General features: G+C 39.6%; 1 protein-coding gene across 1 annotated transcript in view; it reads left to right on the forward strand.

The window, feature by feature from the left end:
- The window catches only part of p3h4 (prolyl 3-hydroxylase family member 4 (inactive)), a 118713-nt gene that overhangs the window by 11272 nt on the left and 84829 nt on the right, over nucleotides 1-22612 (forward strand). The gene's annotated exons all lie outside the window — the stretch shown is intronic.

Consider the following 22612-nt stretch of genomic DNA (forward strand, 5'->3'; position numbering starts at 1 on the left):
ATCTCTGAGAAGTGATTTCCCAAAAAGATTGAAACCACAACAGTCATAGATCCTCTTCTTAATATTATTAATTCATCTTTGTCATTAGGATCACCAAAAACTTTTAAGCTGGCTATTATTAAACCATTTCTTAAAAAGCCTTTTTTATAAAAAAATTTTTAATTAAAACTAACATCATAAAGTATGATATTTTTTTTTACTTTGAACAATTCTGGAGCTATAATTGACTCTTCTTAGGAGCATATAAAACAAAACAGCTCCTTGGAAAAAAAATGAAATGTAACATTGTAGTAGTTATAAACAAAGGTTTATTTTAGTTCAGATTAAAGGGATACTTCACCTCTGGAAAGATGAATGTGTATTTAACCCTCTAGGGTCTAAGGTGTTTTTGGGGACACCATCATGAATATTTAGTGGTTCGCACCTGAGGAGACAATGGGGCCCGCATACTTAATGAGCCATTCATTCAGGTGTGTGACTGAGCCACAAGAAAGAATATATATATTCTACCAAATTGGAAGCATCTCATTTATTTATTTTTTTTCCCACAAATTGTGCTTGCAAATTGTATAATATCCAAGGAAAACATGTCTAGTAATTGTGCAGTTAATTCTCATATTTTCAGTTTTGGAATATGTATCCTCTCCCCAAATTTGTCACTAATAAAACACAATAAAAATTATTTAGGGCTTTTTAGGGATATTTACCTTTTAATAGTTTGTTTACATCTACCTTGTAAATATATTTTTTTTTATTAAAAAGGTTACAATTACAACAACAATTCAAGTGTAATCTTTCTTTGTAAAAACTAAAGTATACATTTTATCATACATATTTCAAAGTTAAGGATTTGATTGATTATTTGATTACTTTATTTTTGACAAAACATACTATATTTAACATATGAGCAAAAATTGGCAAACAAAAGCTTATTTGAGGTGGCAGATATTTTACAGTAAAAATGTATAATCTATCCAAAACTAGTGAACGAAATGTTGTCTTTCATATGTCTGCAACATAGGTCTTTCGTTTATATAAGAAATATAAATGTTAATTTGCAGTTTAATACGTTGCTTATACAAATACATTGTATTTCAAGATATTTCAGTCGATTTTTACTCATCTCAGTATAGCAATACAGTTTGCTAAAAGCGGATCATTCATTCACACACAGAAATGCGATTCAAATTTAAACCGTCTTTTTGCGAGTTGTGGTAAACAGCGCATCTCTGCCGTTCATTCATTCACACACAGAAACGCGATTCACTTGAGAATGAAAAAAACTTAGTACAGTATTCTCAGGATCCGTTGCTCCTCGAAATACCAGCACTTCTGAGGTACATTTTCCATTATTATTATTCCTCACAGCGCCGCGAGACGGTGTAAACAAGTACAATGATCTGAATAAACATGATGTGTTTTCTCAAGCTGATGTGGGCGTTCACAGTTTGCACGGATCGCCTCAGTCATTTGCGTTTGAATAGCGCGGAGTCACATTAAAAATAATTAGCTGAGATGAGAACGACTGACATCTCACTCTTTTCATACAGATTACATAAACTGAGAATATTTGTTTTTTATAAAAAAATACTTCATTTAAAAGAAGAGAATTCAAGCTTCATGCCTGTGTGTCTGTATGCCTGTTTCACTGAGTATTCGCTGAGTTATGGTTCATTTTCGGACGCGTTTCAGAATTGACTTCACTGACAGAGAGAAAGCAGAACTCACATCATGTTTATTTTTCTTTATTTGGCAAAAAGCACAACACTTTGTTTTTATTGTGAGTATACACAAAAATAATACACACTTAACAGGATCGATTGATGTATGAAACTGGTTTGTAAAATCAAAGTCAACAGATTATTTGGACTCTCGTTTCAACTGATAAGAAAAAAAACGAGCAAATCACGCCCGCGCGATAGCCGACCTCAGGGGGTTAAAATAGGTCATTTATGTAGAAGAAATGTGAAATTATTTTTGAATTTGGAGCTTTCTAGACTGAGAAAAACCAGATAATGTATTTTTGGCTTATGTGGATGAAAGACAACAACTCCCAGAATGCACTTGCTTCGCTGCCCTAGGAGGCCATGCCTACCGGTAAGAGAGCGCAGTTGAAAACAACAAGGCTCGGCTACTAGTGAGTCTCCGTGACGAGTTTGCCCGGGATTTCGAGATCGCCCAAAATGTCCAGGATTCGGCTTTTGCGTTCTACAGTCACCATTCATTATGTTTACTGTGGCGAGCAGGACGAGGCTGAGGGGCGCGGGAGAACGGCGCGAGGCCGCTGGCATGATTACTGATGAGCGACACCGGTCTCGTAGGCTATCTCTCACGGAGGAGCGGGAATTTTCTTAGCAATGTTAAAACGCACATCAACCGATCACTTGTTTAGCGTTCATGTAAACACTACATTCAGATTCACCAATCGAAATGAATTCAGTTAGATTGAAACAAAAGGTGTGCATGTAAACAATGAATGGCGACTGCAGAAAGCAAAAGCCGAATCCCGGACATTTTGGACGATCTCGACGGCCGGACATGTCCGGGAAAAAGAGGATGGTAACCCCTACCTCAGCTTTTTCCTACTACTCAGCTTTCTCCACAGAACAAGAGCCTTCTAGCTTAGCTTCCAAAAAAAGACGGCTGACACTATTGGCGCTTTTCCACTACACAGTACCAGCTCGCCTTGGCTCGGCTCGACTCGACTCGACTCGCCTTTGTTTGGTTTTGCACTGTGTAAAAGTTGTACCTGTACCCGCTTCCAGGTACTTTTTTTCGTACCACCTCCAGCGAGGTTCTAAGCGAGCTGAGGCGATACTAAAATGTGACATGAAAACGCGGCAGACTGCTGATTGGTCAGAGAGAATTGTCACTATTCACTGTGTCATCATTGCACGCGCCAGACGGAGTATCCTGAATAAAAAACAGCGAAAACAAAAACATCCAAAAACAGCATACACTCGATTTCCTCCATTGTCCTGTGTGTGTGGGTAGCGGGTATGTGTCGCGTAGAAGATTTAAGTCACGGCAGTTTCCGGCAGGGTAAGCGCGCTCATAATTGAAGTGACGCGCTCATTTTTTCCAGGCTCAGCGAGATGAAAACACCTCAACTTTTCAGAATGCCGCAAGCGCACCGCAGTTCATGTTACAAGAACCAACATATCAACTTCACCCTTTCCGTAACAACATTGAAAGCTCAGTCAACATAAAGGATGGGGGTGCACCACAAACACTACGGGTGTTTTTCTCTTCTCCGTAAATAAATCTTGTAGCAGAGCTACAGCAGGCGTTTTTCGGTGGTGGAAATCTATTAGCTACTAAAACTTCTTTGTTGTTGTGGAGAGCACAGTGCATGGTTGCATAGCAACGACAGACGCCAGGGGAAAATCGGACCGAATTTTACTATTAATAATAAAAGATAAGCTAATGTGCATTGTATTTGTAAATGTCAGTAATTTATCTTTTTTTGCTTACATGGAGGGGTCACTGATGATGATGGGTTAACACTGTACCTTAGGCTGTAATATGTCATTGTGTTGGCTTTCTGTCAGGCACATATCGTTGTTTCAGTGTTTCTGTCTCCCTGCAGCATGGCTGCATTTAATCTTTAATTTAATATTCATCAATCCTACCTTGTAACTGTTACCTTCATGTTACTGTAATTTGTAACAGAGATTTGTTGAACGTTTGGCTGAATTTTGGAGAATTTTGAATCTGCTTTGCTGAATATATTAAAGGTATAGCGGAGGATGTTTTACTTCCTGGTGGGTAGTCTAAACTATTGGTCCTCCTAATTGTCAATCATTCTGGTGAATCAATCAAACTTTTCAAAAAGTGGAGAGGGCGGGTCTTATCTAAAATTTGGAAAGATCCTCCGCTATACCTTTAACAGTTTAAATAAAAAAGCTGAATTGTGAGTTTGTGTAACTGAATTTTTAAAGGTCAATACTGCTTAGAAGTGAAAAGAAAACAAGCAAATCCGAAAAATCCGAAAGGGCTAAAAATAAATCCAAAAAAACGGAATTTGGAAAAAAATAAAACGGAATTTGAGAAAAAATAAAACGGATTTCATAGGGCCCTACGTACGTTATACTGCCCTGCAATATGTGCAATGCCAGTCACAAAAAGTTACATTTTGACTGTGCTCTCTGCAGATGTTCATTCACTTTTTTTGTATAAGCTGTTTTTGATTGTGGTATAGGCTACAGCAAACATTTCAAGTCATAACTCTTTATTATTTGGTTGTGAATAGTAACTTTGTATGTTACTAATTATTCAGAATATGCGTAAGTCCACAAGCATTATGTTTGTATGAGAGCTGCTGGTACATAATTCTATATTTTTGAACGAAAACTGTTTGTGAATTTGCTACAGCAAAATGTTTTTTTATGTTTTCTCATTGGAAATAACAAGAGGATGTTGGTTAGAAGTCTATTACTAAATGCTAGAGATTCAGAATATGCTGAAGTTTGTATTACAGTTTTTCTCAAATGCTAAAACACATTTCACAAACGTTTCCTCCATGTTCCAGAATGTCTAAACACAACACCCTTTTCTAAAGCTACATAAACACAGCCACACCTTCTCACTTCAAAACTCAAACTTTCACACCAAAAGAGCAGCTCGAAGCTTTCAAAAATGTAAACACTATACACATCATTACACACTACAGCAAAACAATTGAAAACACAATGCTCAATTTGTGAGAAGGTTCTTTGTTTCATAACTGCCAATGCATATTTTTAGAAACTTTACAGTAATGGATCTTCTTAGATCTCTGCAGAGGATTAGGCATTTAGATTTGTGAGTTTCATATAAAGAGTATAAATCTATAGTAAATTCTGCATGTACACTACTGTAACACAACTCAATGCAAAAACAGAATCTATTGCACACAACAGTACTCTTGAAAACATGATCAGGTTTTTTTATTTACTTTATTCACACCACAATCACTGTGCGGCATCATGTCGCTGAGCTGCATGGGGCCACATCACCTCATCCACGTCGCAGGCTATATTGTCTCTTGCCAGGCACCGCGGGAAAAACGCCCTGGAATGGCGAATCCATCCTTGGAAGGCCTCCACTGGGATGTCAACACAGGCCAGCTCCATTGCCCTTAGGAGGTTCTCTCTAGTGTATGGTTGTCTGTCATAAACCTTCCATCTCCACGATGAGAAGAACTCCTCTATAGGGTTCAGGAAAGGGGAGTAGGGTGGCAGACAGACGTTTAAAAAGTGGTTACTGTTGGTGGTGAACCACTCTCTGATTTGGTTTGTTCTGTGGAAGCGTACATTGTCCCAAATGATCACAGAAATGTGATGTGCGGGCCCAGGATGGTGTTGTTGGCGGTCCAGGAGGATGTCTTTTAGCTCCTCTAGGAAGGTGAGGAGACATTGGGTGTTGTAAGACCCAAGGACAGCATGCCGGTGGACAAGCCCCTCCGAACCCATGGCCGCACAAAGAGTAATATTACCCCCCCGTTGGCCAGGAACCTCAGTGATGGCTCTTTGGCCAATGATGTTACGGCCTCTTTGCCTTCGTTTCTGCAGGTTGAAGCCAGCCTCATCCAGGAAGAGGTACTCATGAGGTCTGGCCATCGAGTCCAACTGTAATATCCTTTGTGAAAATGTGAAAGTGCACAGGTGTTCAGAACAACAGTCAATCAGGTAGCACAGTATTGTCCAGAAGTAATGTAGGCCACTGAGCAACACAGTATGTCCACTAACTGTACTGTGAACATGGATGTATACTTACTTGCACATACTCGTAACGTAGGTCTTTGTGTCGCACAGAGATGCGCTCAAAGGGAACCCTATAGACCTGTTTCATCCGCATCTTTTGGCGCCGGAGAACTCTGTCTATTGTGGCCAAGCTGACATCATCAATGCTCTCAAAGTTGACATTATCGGCAGTGACTTTGTCTCTGATCTCCCGGAGTCTGATGAGGTTGTTCTCACGAACCATATCCACAATGAGGGTTTCTTGTGCCGCTGTAAATATGGCAACCCTCCCACCTTTATGTGGCATTCTTTCAACTCTAAAGAAAGAAACATGTGTTTTACAATACAGTAACAACTGATTTGAAACCAATAGACTACTTTCACAGGCTTGTAAATTTGTATTGTGACAAAGAAAGCAGAGTACAATACCTGTTGTGTTGTCTGAATGCCCTGATAATGGTGGCCACGGTGAACCTACTCAGGTTTGGACGGACTCTTAGTCCTGCTTCAGCCATTGTCATGCCATGGACAATGACATGGTCAATGACTGTTGCTCGCATCTTGTCTGTAATGATGGTGCGAGGTTGTCTTGCTCTCCCTCCTGGACCTTCTCCTCTCCCTTGTTGGCCTCCTCCTCTCCCTTGTTGGCCTCCTCCTCCTCCTCGTTGGCCTCCTCCTCTTCCTCCTCTGATTTGAACTCCTCTTCCTCGTTGGCCTGCTCCTCTTCTTCCATGGCCAGCTCTTCTCCCTCCTCTGACTCGAATTCCGCTTCCCCTGACTCTGCCTTCATCCATTGTGTTTGTTTGGAATCTTCAGCAAACTGTGCACTCTGAACTTGCTTTTATACATGTGGTCACAGCATTAGCAACAAGTGTCTTCAATTTTGAGTCGTTGTGTGTAATGAATGACGCCAGGTGTGTTCATTGTGTTCAAATATTGCTGACTGTGGCAAGCATTTTGCATCACATGAGCTTTCATTTGAGAATATGAGCAGAGTTCTTTTGCAACTTGTGTTTTAGCAAGGAAAAATGTGTTAAGATTTATGAGAACGGAGGATTGTGTTTTGTGAATTGTGTCTTCATGTGAAATGTGTTTATGATATTGGAAAATGATGGCTAGATTTAGTAAATGTGTTTAGACAACTGGTCATTTGGTTTAGAGGATTGGCTTTTGTGTTTTAGCATTTGAGAAAAACTGTAATTTAACAAGTTTGCTGCTAGTACAGGCACACATTTATTTTCCTGTTGGTTCTTTGCAATGTTGGGACAAATGCTGGCAAATGTAACCTTACAGTTGACTTGCCAAATCACTTTCATTTGTTTTATTAATAAAATTAATATAGGAAGTATTGGAAGTAAGTTCGTTATGGGTCATCATAAATACTTTGCTTTAAAAGTACCAAGTAGTACAAAAAAAATCGTTAATAATCAATAATCGTTACCCTCTGAATCGTAATCGAATCGAATCGTGAGGTGCCTAGAGATTCCCACCCATCAATCGTCGACGTGAAGAGCAACCGGAGAATTCTTCACAACGATCACAGATGCAATTCCACCCCCAAACAATTAACAATAATTTACTGTTTATAAGCGACGACATTATTATGAAACTTAAAAGGTGGAATTCAGAAAGAAGTGCATTGTGTCCTTTATGCTCAGTATAAATAAATTAAAAAAAATCATTAAGAACTTTACTAGCTCATAATTTTTATTAGAGCGTTTGAAAAAGGAATGACTGCCGAAATGTATTTGCACCGTACTGAATAAATTATTTTGTGTGCTTGAATGTACCCTGTATTTGGCCCCTGAATGTAACATGTGGCCCCTTAATGGCCCCTGTTACAGAAAAATCCTAGAACCGCCACTGGCTCGCGCTGCACTGGTCCAAACTGATAAACGCTCCTTCAACCACACAATAACGAGCAGTTTCATTCCGCTTGCATTACGTTTGCCATTTGATGTTGGGCAATGTTGTGCGTCGGCGTCTCTTACATTATGAGCGCGCTTGACACGCGCAACGCGCCTACATTTGAAATAACAAAATTTTGGTCGCCAGGAAAAATGAAAGCCTCGTACCGAACGGTTCAATACGAATATGTGTATCGTTACACCCCTAGTACTGAGACAGCTGTCATTAGAGTCACTAATTATTTGCTCTTATAATTTGATCGTGGTTGTATCTCTCTATTAGTGTTACTTGATCTTAGTGCTGCATTTGATACTATTGACCAAAACATTCTTTTAACCCTTATGGGGTCCAAAGTGTTTTTGGGGTCCGTGAGATGTTTTGACATGACCTTACATTTGTGCTTTTTTTCAGTTGCTTGTAAACATATTAATGGCAAAAGTGTAATGGATGTTGTCGCCTAGAGTTTTTGCTTAAAAAATATGTGAAAATCATCCTGCCTACTCATTCACATAAAACAGCACATTGATTTACATTTTGTAAGACACTTTTTGTTTAGAAAGGCAATATCTGTGGGGGCATGAATGATCATGAATAATGCTGTGATTCACACCTGAGAAAACAATGACCTGCGTAATGAGCCACATAATGAGCCTTTCAGTCAGGTATGTCACTAACAGGGAACTAAAGAATGTGAGGACAAAATATATTTGTATACACAGAACAAAATTATAAACTCAACACTTTAGTTTTTGCCCCCATTTTTCATGAGCTGAAGTCAAAGCTCTAAGACTTTTTCTATGTACACGAAAGGCCTATTTCTCTCAAATATTGTTCAAAAATCTGTCTAAATCTGTGTTAGTGAGCACTTACACAGTGTCGTATACAACAGCGTGCTCCAGGTCCTGCCAATATCCAGCAACTTCGCACAGCCATTGAAGAGGAGTGGACCAACATTCCACAGGCCACAATCAAGAACTTTCTTTCTTTCTTTTCTTTTTTTTTAACAAACCACAATCAACAACAATCAATGACAGAACTGGGCTAATATGGTCATACTTACTGGTTCTGGTAAGAACTCAAGCTGCTGTGTTTTGGACCAGCTGTAATTTGTTTATTAAGCGTGCAGGGCAACCACCCATAAGAGCATTACAATAATCTAGCCTTGATGTCATGAACGCGCATATATATATATATATATATATATATATATATATATATATATATATATATACACACAGTGAGGAAAATAAGTATTTGAACACCCTGCTATTTTGCAAGTTCTCCCACTTGGAAATCATGGAGGGGTCTGAAATTGTCATCGTAGGTGCATGTCCACTGTGAGAGACATAATGAAAAAAAAAAAATCCAGAAATCACAATATATGATTTTTTTAACTATGTATTTGTATGATACAGCTGCAAATAAGTATTTGAACACCTGTCTATCAGCTAGAATTCTGACCCTCAAAGACCTGTTAGTCTGCCTTTAAAATGTCCACCTCCACTCCATTTATTATCCTAAATTAGATGCACCTGTTTGAGGTTGTTACATTTACATTTACATTTATTCATTTAGCTGACGCTTTTATACAAAGCGACTTACAATTGCTATATATGTCAGAGGTCGCACACCTCTGGAGCAACTAGGGGTTAAGTGTCTTGCTCAGGGACACATTGGTGTCTCACAGTGGATTCGAACCTGGGTCTCTCACACCAAAGGCATGTGTCTTATCCATTGCGCCACTACCACCCCCTGCAGGTTGTTAGCTGCATAAAGACACCTGTCCACCCCATACAATCAGTAAGAATCCAACTACTAACATGGCCAAGACCAAAGAGCTGTCCAAAGACACTAGAGACAAAATTGTACACCTCCACAAGGCTGGAAAGGGCTACGGGGAAATTGCCAAGCAGCTTGGTGAAAAAAGGTCCACTGTTGGAGCAATCATTAGAAAATGGAAGAAGCTAAACATGACTGTCAATCTCCCTCGGACTGGGGCTCCATGCAAGATCTCACCTCATGGGATCTCAATGATCCTAAGAAAGGTCAGAAATCAGCCCAGAACTACACGGGAGGAGCTGGTCAATGACCTGAAAAGAGCTGGGACCACCGTTTCCAAGGTTACTGTTGGTAATACACTAAGACGTCATGGTTTGAAATCATGCATGGCACGGAAGCTGCTTAAACCAGCACATGTCAAGGCCCGTCTTAAGTTTGCCAATGACCATTTGGATGATCCAGAGGAGTCATGGGAGAAAGTCTTGTGGTCAGATGAGACCAAAATAGAACTTTTTGGTCATAATTCCACTAACCGTGTTTGGAGGAAGAAGAATGTGAAGCATGGGGGTGGTAGCATCATGCTTTGGGGGTGTTTTTCTGCACATGGGACAGGGCGACTGCACTGTATTAAGGAGAGGATGACCGGGGCCATGTATTGCGAGGTTTTGGGGAACAACCTCCTTCCCTCAGTTAGAGCATTGAAGATGGGTCGAGGCTGGGTCTTCCAACATGACAATGACCCGAAGCACACAGCCAGGATAACCAAGGAGTGGCTCTATAAGAAGCATATCAAGGTTCTGGCGTGGCCTAGCCAGTCTCCAGACCTAAACCCAATAGAGAATCTTTGGAGGGAGCTCAAACTCCGTGTTTCTCAGCGACAGCCCAGAAACCTGACTGATCTAGAGAAGATCTGTGTGGAGGAGTGGGCCAAAATCCCTCCTGCAGTGTGTGCAAACCTGGTGAAAAACTACAGGAAACGTTTGACCTCTGTAATTGCAAACAAAGGCTACTGTACCAAATATTAACATTGATTTTTTCAGGTGTTCAAATACTTATTTGCAGCTGTATCATACAAATAAATAGTTAAAAAATCATACATTGTGATTTCTGGATATTTTTTTTTTAGATTATGTCTCTCACAGTGGACATGCACCTACGATGACAATTTCAGACCCCTCCATGATTTCTAAGTGGGAGAACTTGCAAAATATATATATATATATATAAAATATTCATATTCAACCACACATACCTATAGACTAGACACGTAGTACACATGTGCATGCCGTCTGCGTTTTCACAGATTCACGTTTTTGAAGTTTGCACGGAGATGATAACACTTTTAAAACATTTCAACGCTTGCACTTTGGAACCTATTTCAGGGTTTGCGTTCTCGGGCCACCAGGCACAGTTTTAGTTTTAGCCAAGCTGGAGCTTTTCAGCCACACCACCATTGCTCTGACCCTTCCTGCCCACTGTGAGACTGAGGGTATAGTGTAAAGCTTTTGAGCAGTAATATTGAGAGTGTGAGCAAAGCAGGCAATTTTTTTTAAATTCTTATCTTTTTTATTTCTACATCTACAGTGCTTGGCATAAGTGAACACACCCATGCTAAAGTTGACTAAAAAGAGGAATAAAAAAAAACATCTTTTGGAAATTGATCTTAATGCCTTAATTAAAAGAAAATGAGGAAAACTCCAACCTTTAAGGACGCCAATTTTCTTTGTGAATGATTAATGTATCGTAAATAAATAAATGTACAGCGCTCAATAAAAAAATACAGAGTGCATAAGTCAGGACACCCCTATGTTACTCAGTTTCAGTCAATCTCATGTTAATCTTGAGTACCTAGAGTAGTATTGCATCCTTCATATCTCCAAAAAGTCTTTAGTTTTATTATAATTACAAAAGAAAGATAGGCTGTACCGAGTCTTTCCGGAAAAAAACGAGCGGCTGGAGGCGTGCCGTGTGGGTGGAGCTAAAGAATCACGAGCGCGAATAACACACACACCATACATCGCATGCTCCATAGATACATTAACTATACGTGATCATGTTGTTTACTTGCTGTGCTTACGCGCAGATAGCTAACAACACACAGACATTTGAAGCAGTTTTACTCACCGCCTGCGGTTCCAACGCACGACCGTGAACCTTTATCGTTGGGACTGCTCCATCCTTAAAGGGACATTGTGTAGGAATTTCTCCCATAGTGGTGAAATTGTATTTTGCATTTAAACGAATAATGCTCTCCAGCGCCTCACTTTTTCAAATGCGCGTTGCATCTACGGTAGCCGTTATGTACCAAAAAGCTATGACAGGAAGTCTTATAATAGCACTTCGAGTTTTTCTTCGGGTGAACATGTTTGTTATTTAAAACAAACTGAAACTTGAAACAACGAAAAAAAGAATGTTACAGTATGAACTACTGACTGTCAAAAACATGAACTATGGTAATTAGAAGTAATGCCTTCTTTACTCGTTATATTTTTTTAAGAATGTGCATTGTTAGATATCATCATCATCAGAGCCTTCTCTAACGTTACTTTACTCAATAGCTGCTATTCATCAAAGAGCCTGTTTAACTTTTAACTGTAAATGTTCTACTGTCTATATAATAAAGTACACAACCAAGCAATGAAAAAAAAGCTTGTAATTAAGACCGTAACATTGACTTACCTGTCGAGAAGAAAGCAGGCAACTTCAGCGTCTCTTTTGAAAGCTTTCTCCTGCATTAGCTATCCCGACATTAACCCTTGTTTTTGTAATCTCCGGTCACGTTTCCTTTTACGATCTATTTTGGACTTTTTCGACGACGAGGACTCCTTATCCTGTGACTCATATGTATGTATGTATGAATGAACGGTGTATAAATAACCGTGCAGTGCCAGTGCAGCCTTTTAAACTTGCCGCGGCAGTGACAAGCGCCTCTCACTGCTCTGCTCCTCCGCTTCTGCTGGCTTCAGTCACGTGACGCTGGTTCTGAACGAAACGCGTTGTGGAAACGCGTTGGCCTAGTACTTTTTGTCCCTCTCTGCTATTATAGTTTTTCAAGATGGCGGAACTACATGGAAGCCTCCGTGGACCTACCCGTCCCATGTATATAAAGATAATAAATTCTTCGTTTACTAGGATTAGTCTGAACATTGGCATAGGTATTTGTACACCATTGAGGGCATATTTATGAATAAAAATATAGATTTGAGATAATAAAATACCTAAAAAGCTACACATTGTCCCTTTAAGCATTAGACGATCTGCAAATCCGGCGTCGAACTGGGCCTTGTTTATAAAACAATCATCGTCGAAATGCAGGGAACAACCAAGAACACTTGCACAACTCCGTTGATGACTTCCCTAAAGCCGAGCACAGCGCTTTGATGGGTGTACTGCTTTCGCTCTCTCGCTCTCTCGCTCTGGTCTACGGGTGTGCGCGCGCCCTTCCGGGAGAAGTGCCCTTAGGACCTGTATAAGGAAATTCCGCCCCATCTGACGTCACACACGGCCATACTCGAAAAAAACTTTCCGAAACTTGTGACAAACCGGAAGGAGTATTTTTGGCACAGAGTCTTGTGGTACGCCATACTGAACTTGTGATCGATGAGACATCTCTTCATTTACTGCTACAAACTGATAACGGTCAGATAAGTATGATTTAAACCATGCTAATGCAATTCCACTAATGCTAACCTAATTTCCGAGTCTATTTAAAAGAATGCTGTGGTCAATAGTATCAAATGCAGCACTAAGATCGAGTAACACTAATAGCGAGATACAACCACGATCGGATTTTTGGCTTATGTGGATGAAAGACAACAACTCCCAGAATGCACTTGCTTCGCTGCTCTACGAGGCCACTCCCAAGCCACGCCTACCGGTAAGAGCGTGCAGTTAAACAATTAAAGACTAGGCCACTAGTGAGTCTCCGTGACGAGTCTGCCTGCGATTTTGAGATCGCCCAAAATGTCCGGGATTTGGCTTTTGCGTTCTACAGTCGCCATTCATTATGTTTACTGTCGCGAGCAGGACGAGGCTGAGGGCCGTGAGAGAACGGCGCGAGGCCGGTGGCGTGATTACTGATGAGCGACGGAGGAGCGGGAATTTTCTTAGCAATGTTAAAAAGCACATCAACCGATCACTTGTTTAGCGTTCACGTAAACTTTACATTCAGATTCACCAATCGGAATGAATTCATTTAGATTGAAACAAAAGGTGTGCATGTAAACAATGAATGGCGACTGCAGAAAGATTCTTCCACCCACTAGTTTTCTAAACATCATTTCCACATCAGTAGACCCAAGTTGTGTTCCTTCATTTTTCCTTGTTTTCCAGATTGCTAATTTTGCTGTACCCAACAAATAATTTAATAAGCATGTCATCCTTCTCATAGAATACCTATACTTAACACCTCCAATAAATACTTGATCTGAAAATTCTTCATCAAAATCTTTAAACAAATCTTTAAGAAAATTAAAAAGATCTTGTAATCTTCCACATTTTAAAAATAAATGCTCTAAGTCTTCTTGGTTTCCACAAAATCTACATTCCCCCCCCACTGCTGGATTCAAGTGTGCCACATGTCTGTCTGTAGCTATCGCCCCGTGGATAAGCCTCCACTGTAGATCCGCAGTACGCTTCTCTATAGGAGGCTTATACAGGGCTCTCCACCTGTCCCTCACGAGGAAGTCTGGTCCCAACAAACTTGGCCACTTTGAAGCTTTTATTCTCTTGAGAAAAACTTGATGTGTGACTTTTACTGAAGAATAGTAAATCGCTTTCTTTGACATAGATTTAAAACAGTCCAGCTGTGGTGTATCAAAAGACAAAATTGAGTCCATATTTACATCCACCGTTTCCTCAAGTATGGCTGGAGACACTCTGATTTTTGGAAATTCTTCTTCTATATCTCTTAAGTCCATTGATCAACGTCTTTCAATGTACTCTCTATGCCCACTTGGTAAAACATTCCAGATCTCCTCTGTCAGTTTCGAGACAAGACGATCAGATTTCAATCCTGTCACTTCTTTAAGAATTCCAACCGGCTTCCACCCATCATCGTCCAAGAGATGTCTGATTTTTACAATCCCATTGCGCTTCAAAACTGCAGATACGCTTACTGAAGACAACAGCCTTGTTTGGATCATTGGATTGAAAAATAATGGTTCTTCCAGAATCCAATGCCCTGTGTCATCACTACTTCGATCCACTTTAAAAACTGTTTTCCATGACTGAAACATTGACTTATAGAAGGGAGTAATCTCTGACAGACACACCTTCCCCAAGTCCATGATGAACAAATGTTTATCCAACCCGAGCCCACCTGCGTTCTTCAAAATTAATCTTGCAGTATGGGCCCAAGTCAAGTCTTTGTGATATAAAAGTCTTTGTGCTGCTTGTATCCTGTAAGAAATCAACCGACTTCTCACATCCACGAGCCCTTGACCTCCTTCATGGACAGGTAAGTAGAGAGCTGCAGCATGGATCCAGTGCGCCCCACTCCAAAAAAAGTTCACAATTGTCCTTTGTATTTTACGAACCAACTCCAGTGGAGGCTCCATAACAGTCATTTTATGCCACAATGTCGAGGCCGCCAAGTTGTTAATGACCAAGACTCGCCCTCTGTACGACAATTGTGGTAATAGCCAGGTCCATTTAGACAATCGGGCTATCACTTTCTCCAGCAATCCCTCCCAGTTTCTCATCTGAAAATTTTCATTTCCTAAAAAAATACCTAATGTTTTTATCCCCTCTCTGCCCCAAAGTAAACCACATGGTAGTTTTGGAGGTCCTACTTCTTCCCAATTGCCAATAATAAATCCCTCACTTTTCCCCCAATTCACTCTGGCTGAGGATGCTTTTTCATATTTTTCAATAATTTCCGTTAAAACTTTCACATCATTTTTACTTTTTATAAACACTGTCACATCATCAGCATATGCTGACAGGGATACTTTAAAGGTACTCTTTAAATCTGGAAGTGAAATACCGATTAGCTCTTTCCTTAATCTGCACAAAAAAGGTTCGATTACTAGACTATACAACTGTCCAGAAAGTGGACAGCCTTGTCTGATACCCCTGGACATCATGATAGGTGCACTCAATCCACCTCCAGCTTTAACCATAACAAATGCATTAGAATACAACAACTTTATATAAGATATAAAATTATCCCCAAACCCGAATTCTTTCAACACATTGAAAAGATATCCATGATCAACTTGGTCAAAAGCTTTCTCTTGGTCAAGTGAAAGAATCCCCAAATTAAGATTATTACTTTGACTAAAATCAATCACATCACGGAATAAAAATAAATTATCCATAATTGTTCTATCTGGTATACAATAAGACTGGTCTCTATGAACTACTACATATAAATATTTTTTAAGTCTATTTGCTAGTACCTTTGAGAATATTTTATAGTCTAAACATAGCAACGACACTGGTCTCCAGTTTTTCAATAGTCCCAAATCTCCTTTCTTAGGAATTAAAGATAGAACTGCTCTGCAACAACTTGTGGGTAATGTCTTTCTTTCGATGCAATCAATCAGCAGTTCATTTAAATCTTGTCCAAGTAAATCCCAGAAAGCCTGATAGAACTCCACAGGTATACCGTCCACTCCTGGAGATCTTCCAGGGGATAATTGTCTCATTGCATCAGTAAGCTCTTGCAAATTTATTTGTTCATCCAGCGATTCTCTTTGTTCATCTCTCAACTGAGGTAGATCACAGAGCAATTCGTCCACACTTGCAGAGTCACAACTCTGAGCATTATATAATTTAGAATAAAAGTCTATTGTCATTTCTCTCATTTCCAGAGGGTCAGAAGTTATAGTTCCATTCGGACGTCTTAGATGACACAACTGTTTTTGTAAAAAACTTTTCTTTTCCAAATTAAAAAAATAGGCACTAGGAGCATCCATATCTTTGATGGAGCAAATTCTTGATCTTATTAATGCTCCTTTTACCTTTTCTTGTAAAAAAGACCCAAGTTCTTCTTTTTTCTTATTTAACCTTTCATTATTTAACAATCCCATATTATTTAACATGTCTTTTTCCAGAGATACAATGTCTCTTTGCAAACTTTTCACTGTTGTTCTCATCATTGCAGTAGTATGTGAAGTATAGTTTTGGCAAAAAATTCTGATGTTAGCTTTACCTACATCCCACCATTGACCAAGATTTTCAAAACTGTCTTTCTTAAGTTTCCACCTATCCCAGAAAACCTTAAACTTTTCACAGAAACTGATATCCTGTAATAATTTGACATTAAAATGCCAAAAATAACAAGGTTTAACCACTTTCTTTAAATTAAAATCAAAAGTAATCATATGGTGATCTGAAAAACCATTAGGCAAAATGGATACATTCATTACCTTATTATTCCAAATCTTCCCCAAATAAAATCTATCTAACCGAGCACCACTAACTTGATTATCTGATGCCTTTAACCATGTATATTGTCTAACGCCTATGTTCCTACTTCTCCACAAGTCTATTAAATCAAACTCATTTATAATTTTTAACAATTGAATGCTTGACTGATTATGTGGCTCCTCTCCATTCCTATCAATTATAAAATGAGTTGTGCAATTCCAATCACCCCCAATTATCATGCACACAGTATCATCAATTTTCTGAATAACTGTTCTCAATTCCATAAAAAAAACCACACGCTCATGTCCATTATTAGGAGCATATACATTAATTAAAACAAATATATTTCCTTCAGACTCTACTTTAGTTAAAAGTGCTCTACCTTTTACAATTTCCTCTGTTGATAGAATATTTACATTTAGATTTTTGGAAAAAAGAATAGCTACCCCAGCACTTGTGTTTGTACCATGGCTAAGAGCATATTTCCCTTCCCACCACATACCCCACTGAGTCTCATTATCAGTACTTGTATGTGTTTCTTGCAAAAAAACTATATCAGCTCTTTTAACAAACTCTGAAATCATGCCTAATTTATTCCGATCTCTACCCCCATTTATATTTAAGGAACTGAATTTTAAAAGTTCCATAGAAAAATGAAAATAGAGAAAAACAAATGTGACTAGACAGAAAGCATGAAGTATGAAATTCACCCTGTGCATTTGAGCATCCTATTTTTGCACAGCTCTTTTTTCTTTCCGTAATTTAGCCAACATCTTTTTCAGCCTAAACCTCTTCTTCTTGCATAGAGCTTCATAACTAACAACTTTCAGCATTGACACCACTGACCATATGAATTTGTCTATCTCCGGGAAAAAATCCTTCACCTCAACAGTTTTTCCAAACGTCAAATCCAAAAAATCATTAATCTCCTGCACCGAATATGTTTCATCAATATTCTGCGACCCAAACTCAGAAACATCCGACACCTCAGACAATGTATCATCCTCCCTCATTTCATATTCCTCACCTTTTTCAACATCATTTAAGCTTTCAGTATTTTCAATACCGATCACTTCGCAAGCAACACTTTCACTTACTTTCTCTACTACCACTGTATGTGTACTATGTTCCAAGACCTCATGCTCTTGTACCACATTCTCCACTTTTTCTCCTTCATTCTGATTTTGGTCTACACTTGCACGTGAATCATCATTCTGAACGATACTCTCTTCATTAGGCTGAGTTATTGTATTTTTTGCATTAGCGGCAGTTACTCCACTAGGCCCAGCGGCCTCCTCATTAGTCTGAGCTCTATGTGGGCATGTCAGCTTTTTGTGCCCAAGTTCACCACACTCAAAACACTTCAAGCTACCCGTATTAACATAAAGCATATACGATTTTCCTTCATGCACAACTCTGAAAGACATGTCTAACTCCGGCACATTGAGAAACATAAACACCTGTCTTCTAAAAGACATCACATGTTTTAGTGCTTCATTTTTACATCCTAATGGGATCGTTTTAATCGCACTAGCACATTTACCATATTGAACTAATGCACGCTCAATATCCTCATTTCTAATAAACGGGGGGACGTTCGACACATAGACTTTTGTTGTTGGTGTAACAAGCGGTGAAACAATAACAAAATCGCCACCTACCACAATCCCGTTGGCTATCAGGCGGTTCACTAGCTTCTCCTCTTTAACAAAAACCACCACCGCTTTATTCATCCTGGAGGCCGAAGAAATGTTGTCATATCCAACCTCCTCTCCGACCGCCAGCAGCACATCCTCCACAGACACACCCTGCGCAGGTACACATCTGACTCTGTGACGCCGCGAAACAGGTGGTTCTCCACCCGCCAGCAACGACGCCATACCGGCGCCTCAGCGAACACCACCAATACGTGGTTTTAATTTCCAAATTTAGCTCTACAAAAATATTATGCCTCAAATCCCCTTTTAGATTCAAAAAGAAATGAGAAAAATAAAATAATAAATAAACAAAAACAAACAAACAAAAAAAAAAACTATCAAACACCTCTCCGTAAACCCCTCACCACCACCCCAAACGCTCCCAGCGTGCACCGGGAGAGAGAGAGAGAGAGAGAGAGAGAGAGAGAGAGAGAGAGAGAGAGAGAGAGAGAGAGAGAGAGAGAGAGAGAGAGAGAGAGAGAGAGAGAGAGAGAGAGAGAGAGAGAGAGAGAGAGAGAGAGAGAGAGAGAGACAGAGAGACAGACAGAGAGAGAGAGAGAGAGACTGACAGAGAGAGAGACAGACAGACAGAGATAGAGATCGAGAGAGAGAGAGAGTGTGAGAGAGAGAGTGAGAGACAGACAGAGAGAGTTTTTTGAGTTTTTCACAACAACTTTTATTTCTCAGAGCTTCACATTGTAATTGTTACATTCTAATCACATTCTTGTCACATATCATTATTTCTTCCGTACCCTAATACTTATTGCAATACCAAATCAAAAAACAACATTCCATCCACAACTGTGCAAATAGCTTCATTGTGTCCCCACCTTTGCAAAAAACCTTCATAATCATTAACCAACTTATAAAACTTAAAATCAATCAGAACCCGACTTTTCACCAAATTTTTAAAAACAGTCTCAACTTTCTGCCCCACTAACCCTTCTAGTTTTATTTTCCTTGAAATATATATAGCTCTTTTAGCTTGTCCAATCAAGAAATTTAGCAATTGACATTTACTCTTTTGTGCCGCTCTATAGCATGGACCAAGAATGAAATTCTGAATGGAGAAATTGTCACCAAAATTAAGAAACATTAACTTCAGTATACTAAACAAATTCGTTAATCTTAAACATTCTAAAAAGCAGTGAAAAATTGTTTCCCTTATTTTACAGAAAGGACATTCATCAGACACATTAGAATTAATAATGCTCACAAATGCATTAACAGCAACTGTGCCGTGCAATATTTTCCATTGAAGATCACCAGTGTGTTTTTCTAATGGTGGTTTATAAAGAATTCTCCATACAGGTTTAACATCATCATCCAACCCCAGTTTTTCTCTCCACACTGTATCCTTTCGTTCTTTAAGAACTGTTTTGTTTAAAACTTTTACACAGCATTTATATAACACTTTACTTTGAACATCTTGAAAATTCAAATTCTCCAGACCTTCCAAATCCAAAAAAACCCCACTTAAACCCTTTAAATCAGGAGTAATTAAAATTATTGGAAATGGATCTGAAGTAGTATAAACCACTTTGCCGTTATAATATTCTTTCAACAACATTTTTTCTTCTACTGTCAACCTTTGCAATAATAAATCTAACACTTTTCCAACTTGTCGTACAGATTGAATTCCCAAATGAGAGACCACAGCTTGAGAATTACATAGCTCAGGACCACCAATGTCCATTAAATGATGTAACTTCAATGTTTTGGATGAACACAGTATTTGAGATAGTCTTGGTGTGGCTTCACAAGCCACATCCAACCTCGCTCCATGAACAAGAGGTTCCTCAAGCAGCCAGTACAGAGATGTTGTGTCTTGCCTCTGTTTTTTAAAAAGTTTGTAGAATTGAATTGACGTATTAAACTGTAGTTTGCCAAAGTCTGTAAAAAAGAGTCCTGAGTTCAAATTCAATCCACTCACTTGATTAAAGATTATATCAGCTACTTTCCTCCAGACCACATTCTCTGGTCCCGTCAAGTATCTCTGTATAAACAACAATCGAAAAGTCGCTCTTCTGCTGGCCAGATGTATGAGTCCTTGTCCGCCCCTCTCCGTGGGGAGAAACAGTACGCTCTGGGCAATCCAGTGAAATCCACTCCAGAAAAAGTCTACTATAATGGCTTGTAGTTTTGCCAAAAGCCCAATAGGAGGATCAATACAAGTCAATCGATGCCATAACATTGATGCAACCAAATTGTTAATAACTATAACTCTCCCTCTAAATGACATCTTCGGCAAAAGCCACTTCCATTTTTCTAATTTCCCTTTTACTTTTTCTAAAATACCTTCCCAATTTTTTTGTAACATAGAATCATTCCCAAGATAAACTCCCAGATACTTAATTCCATCATTTTTCCAGGACAAGCCTCCTGGTAAATTAGGAGGATCTCCATCCCATTCACCACACACCAATGCCTCACTTTTAGACCAGTTTACTTTGGCTGAAGAAATAATGCCAAAATCATCAATAATTTTCTTTAACATCAGTATATCATTTTGATCTTTAATCATAACAATAATATCATCAGCATAAGCTGATAACTTAACTTTTTCACCTGATTGTGGTATCGACCAACCTTCAATATTATTTCAAATTTTTACCAGCAAAGGTTCAATAGCCAAGGCATACAGCATTCCTGACAATGCACATCCCTGTCTGATCCCTCTTTTAACTTTAAAAGGTGCACACAAACCTCCATTTATCTTCAGCACACTCTCAATGTCCTGATACAAGACCCTGATCATAGCAATAAAACCTGAGCTGAACCCAAACTCCTCCAGTGTACGCCAGAGATAGCCGTGCTCAACCCGATCAAACGCCTTTTCCTGATCTATGGAAATAAGACCAGTATTTAAACCCAATAACCTAGAGACTTCCAAACTATCTCGAATCAAAAATATATTATCAAAGATAGACCTCTTAGGCACACAGTACGTCTGATCGTGATGAATGACCCGACCAACCACCTCCCTCAGTCTTATTGCCAAAACCTTAGATCAAATTTTCAAATCAGTGCACAGAAGTGAAACGGGTTGCCAATTCTTCAAATCCTTCAAATCTCCCTTTTTTGGCAGCAGGGTTATGACTGCCCTTCTGCAGCTCAGTGGTAGCAAGCCATCAGCCAGACTCTCACTCAGTACTGCAAGCAAATCATCCCCTATTACTGCCCAAAAAGCCTTGTAAAAGTCGACGGGGAGACCATCCATTCCAGGTGCCCTGCCACATTCCATGCTCTGCAGTGCAATCTGCAATTCTCTTATAGAAATGGGCTTCTGAAGTTCAGCATTCACTTCATTCGGCACTTTTGGCAACCCTGTATGAAACCCATTGACTGGCTCATCCACTTCTGGGCTCTCACTCCTAAACAATTCTGAATAAAAAGACACTGCCCTTTTCCTAATCTCATTAGGCTCTGTTATGTCCGTTCCAGTTGTTGAGTATAGCGAGTGAATGTAACGACTTTGACCATTCTTTTTTTCTAGACCAAAGAAGAACTTAGTCGGGCCATCCATCTGCTCAATGCTCTGAAATCGAGAGCGGACCAGTGCGCCCTGTGCTTTAACACCTAACAGTTCATCTAACTTGCTCTTTTTAGATTTGAGGAGTTCACTATGCCCTTGGTTTCCTGTGGATGCTGTTGAATTCTAGCCTAGAAATCTAGACGCACCCTAGCGGCAGCAAAATGTATTTTGCAGCCAGGTGGGTCTAGAAACTCTCAATAGACCTTCTAGCTGCAAAAACCTAAATTGGGTCAGGCCAATCACGTCGTGTATAGAGTAGGCCGGGGCGGGCTTAACATATGACGACAGAGTTGCGACGGTTACCTGCCTGCGACTTGAAAACAAAGAATGACGGCTGCTGGAGAACAGTCTTTCGAATCGGCTTTGTCCGCGGCTCTGGAGGACTTGGAGTTAGGTTTTTCTTTGAGAAAAGAGCAAAGAACGGCACTTAAGTCATTCTTAAAAAAAGGAAGATGTGTTCGTCGTTTTGCCAGCCAGATATGGCAAAAGTTGAATCGATCAACTAGCTCCGCTGTGGGGAAAACGCTCTGGTTGGTTGAAACGCTGTCCTATTGCGTGCAGAGGGAATTTGAAAGACAGCCGTTTATCCCGCCCCT

This window comes from Leuciscus leuciscus (genome assembly GCF_965113295.1).
Source record: "Leuciscus leuciscus genome assembly, chromosome: 12".
NCBI lineage: Eukaryota > Metazoa > Chordata > Actinopteri > Cypriniformes > Leuciscidae > Leuciscus > Leuciscus leuciscus.